This window comes from Aegilops tauschii, chromosome 5 (assembly GCF_002575655.3).
Source record: "Aegilops tauschii subsp. strangulata cultivar AL8/78 chromosome 5, Aet v6.0, whole genome shotgun sequence".
Lineage (NCBI taxonomy): Eukaryota > Viridiplantae > Streptophyta > Magnoliopsida > Poales > Poaceae > Aegilops > Aegilops tauschii.
Window position 1 is genome coordinate 326,505,100 of NC_053039.3, and position 3,593 is coordinate 326,508,692.

A 3,593-nucleotide genomic window follows, 5' to 3' on the forward strand; every position below is an offset into this window, starting at 1 on the left:
GCATGAAATCTCTCGACAATTGTGTCGTGATCATCATCAGCATTCTGAGATCTTCTAGGATATCAATTGAATTCATGATGAGAAATACCATCCTTGCCCTCGATGAATTGTATTATCATCGACCACTTTATTGCCTTCCCACCAACACAAACTTGTTCATGTTTGGTGTTATACCTTGAGTTCCTTGCTATCCAGCAATTGTTCTTCTTTACCTTGGAATATTACAATCTGTATGTCGAGGATGTTATGAGAATTGTTCCACCTCTTGAAAATTCTTGACATAGTAGTACGTCTCGCCATCTCCGTTCATTCCTTGGTCCCCGTGTTGTTTCTAACCGGAAAACCGACAATTGATCTATGACGTGCGAATTCGAAACTTCTAGCAAGCCTATTGCTTTGAAGTTATTGTTGACATTTCATTCTTAGACCATTGGTTATCGAATCACCATTCTAACATTTATCATGCTACCTATGCCCACATTTCGGGTGCACCTTTTCAACCAATGTTTAATTGTGTGTGTTTTCCTCGAGCATACGTCATTATATCATTTGATCTGACTAATGTTATCTCCTTGTTCACATGATTGTGGAAATCCATCATTCTGGAAATTTCGATGGATGGATTGTCGCTGAGTCCATCAGCCACCTCCTCATCCTCTCCTTGGTTTAATGATGAACTCTTGTTTTGAACTCGCTTCCATAGTTCATTTCTCGAGGATCTTACATTGGCATCTCGTCAATTTGTGTTGCACCTTTTCTTCTCAGGCATCCCGAGTCTGAGGTATCCTGGCACTAATCAGATCTGAATCTCGGTCAGATATGATGGTTGGGACATATTTCCAAGAGTTATAACATTGGTCTTTATATGACCCGGTAGGGTGATGTCATGCTTAGCACAACTGGCCGGAGGACCTATTGTTATAGTTTCCGTTTTAGCAAGGTTAACCATTCTTCCATGCGGAAATTGTAAGACTTATTCTATAAGTTGTTCCTGATGAATCCTTTGTATATCCAAGTCCGTACTCCGATTTTTTTACAAGAACATTTGAAGCCCAATGCTAAATGATTCTTGTTCAATTATCCAAACACCGTTGTATGGGTAATGTCATGAAAGTTCTCTCCCCTACCTAAAGAGTTTTCTACGTTATGTCATGTCATGGATATCATGCTCAGCTTGTCCTTGGGAAGGATATACCCTTTCCATTGTTCTGTTTAATCTGATGATCACCCTTTTCCTTTCCATTATTTTATTTAATCTTTCTTGTGATCTATATATGATCTAAGCAGTAATAATTCACTGCTTATGTAAACACCTCGGTGTACTACTCTGTCAATAAGACCCTGTTACTATTGTTGATGACATTCCGGTAGCCACCGATGGACGAGAACCTTGCCTATTGGTCCGCCTCGTTCAACGAGCAGGAAAATGGTTCCCTTCGTCCCTCGCCCTTGGTACCAACGTTGTTGCCAACATAGGTGGCAGGCTACCCTCTGACATGCCTTGCTATCATGACCGTGCAACATGTCAGCCCCCTTTCTAATTTTAACCCACATTGTGGGCCCATAACCCACAGTTCCACATGATCGAAACCTGACTCTCCTGTACATCCCTGTTCGAAGTTATCCCTTGCGCTTCGTTTCGTATGTAATTTGTGAGCCACCTTCCTAGTGATCAATTCTGGTATCGGACACAATACTTATTCCCGTTGCTCTGAACCCCTTTCACACTCTGTTTCAGGCAATGAATGATTGCCTATCCGCTCGAAACTTCTTATTGCACTGTCCTACTTTGCTCTCGATGTGTTTCATTTGTTCAACTCGAGAGATACTCATATGTTCATTCTTGGGATACCCCCAGATGATTTTCCCTTATAACATCCTATCGTTGTAGAGCTGCCCCTTACCTATTCGTAAGTATGATGGAGTTCCCCGAAGAAAGGATGACAACTTCATCGTGATGCATTGGAATAAAGAATTGAAGACATCAACGAAAGGGATTAACTTCTTCGAGAAGATCCGTTAGAATATCATAACCAGAATTTTCCCCCTTACTCCCCTCTTAAATCTCGGGACGAGATTTCTTGTAGTGGAGGAGATTTGTGACGCCCGGATAATTAGGCTACAGTAAAACTCTGCTAATGATGCCATGTCACCTCCGTTACTGTTGCTAATTCCTCGTTAGTTCAAAAACCGATTAAAAATTCAAATTCCGAATATGGCATACAATAAAAGTTTTCAAAAGTTAAAACTAAAATGTTCGGGATGTGTAAAATAATTCATAAGTAATATTGGTGGGTAAACCAAGTCTTCGTAAAAAGTTTAAATGCACTAAACTAAATAAAACAGTAGCAAAAACAATTATGTGAATGCTTTTAAATTAATAAGCAAATGTTAAACTAGTTTATTTAGTCACCAAACTTTTTAAGGCAGTGGATTATTCTGAGACATTAATTTAAGAGCTATTGTCATGTTTTACAAAACTAAAGAAATTAAAGGTAAAATAAAATAGAATAAAAGAAATACAAAAAGAAAAGAAAAACAAACAAGAAAATAAAAAGGAGAAGAACCCCCCCTGCTGGGCTGTGGGCCAGCTGGCCTCTGGGCCAACCAGGCCGGCCCAACCCAGCCAGCGACGCCCTCCTCCTGTCTCCTCCACCTCTCGAACACGACCGAGCGCTGGGCGCCGTTCCAGCTGCGCCACCTCGTCTGAGGGTCGCTACAGGGCGCCTGGAGGGGATAAGATTGCCAGCGTCGACGCCATGGCCTCGCCCAAAAATATCTTCCCCTCCACCCGCGTCGTTCCTCTCTCCCCCTCACTGCTCTCTTCGAGCCCAAGCTCCACCGCGCAACCGTCGCCGTGGCCATCGTCATCCCCGCGCCTCGCGAGCACGCGCACGGGCTCCGCCGAGCTCCACTACTCCCTCTCCGTCCCCGAGCTCAAGGTCTATGCCACCGCGGCCTCAAGATCGAGCCCGTCTTCGTCCAAGCTGCCGGCGCTCCTCCGGCGGGTGTCGCCGTTCTGCTGCTCCTAAGCTACCACCGGGCCCCCGTGTGCCTCCCGGTGAGCTCCACCTCGTTTCCCCTCTGCTCCCAGACCTGCGCCTAGTGCCATTCCCGTGAGCTCCGACCGTCGCCGTTGCCGCCATGGTCGACGACCTCCATGGTCTTGAGCTCCTCCACCCGAGCCCGTTGCCCCGCAGCGCTCCACACAACTGAGCTTCGGCCTCCACTCCGCTTGCTGCCGCCGTCACCGCCCCTCCAGCTGGCCGCGCTCCGTTTCCCCCTGTTGCTTCTTCGCCGCGCTACCACCCTCGCCCCGTCCCTGCTCGCCGTTCCCCCGGCGCGGCTTTGCCCCGCCGCCAACAGCTCTCCCCGCGCCCTCCTGGCCACGCGCGTGCCCCCGCAGCCCAGTGCCCGCCCGCTGCCGCTAGCCGCCTGCCTGCGCGCAGCCGCCCTCCCCCAGTCGCGGCCTTGCTCACCCCGGCTGGCGCCCGCCGCCCCGTGCCTGCCGCAGGCCCGAGCTCCACCGCCGCCCCGCTCACTGACGCCGCCGCCACAGCCCACCACCGGCTCCCCCACGGCCACCGTTCGAC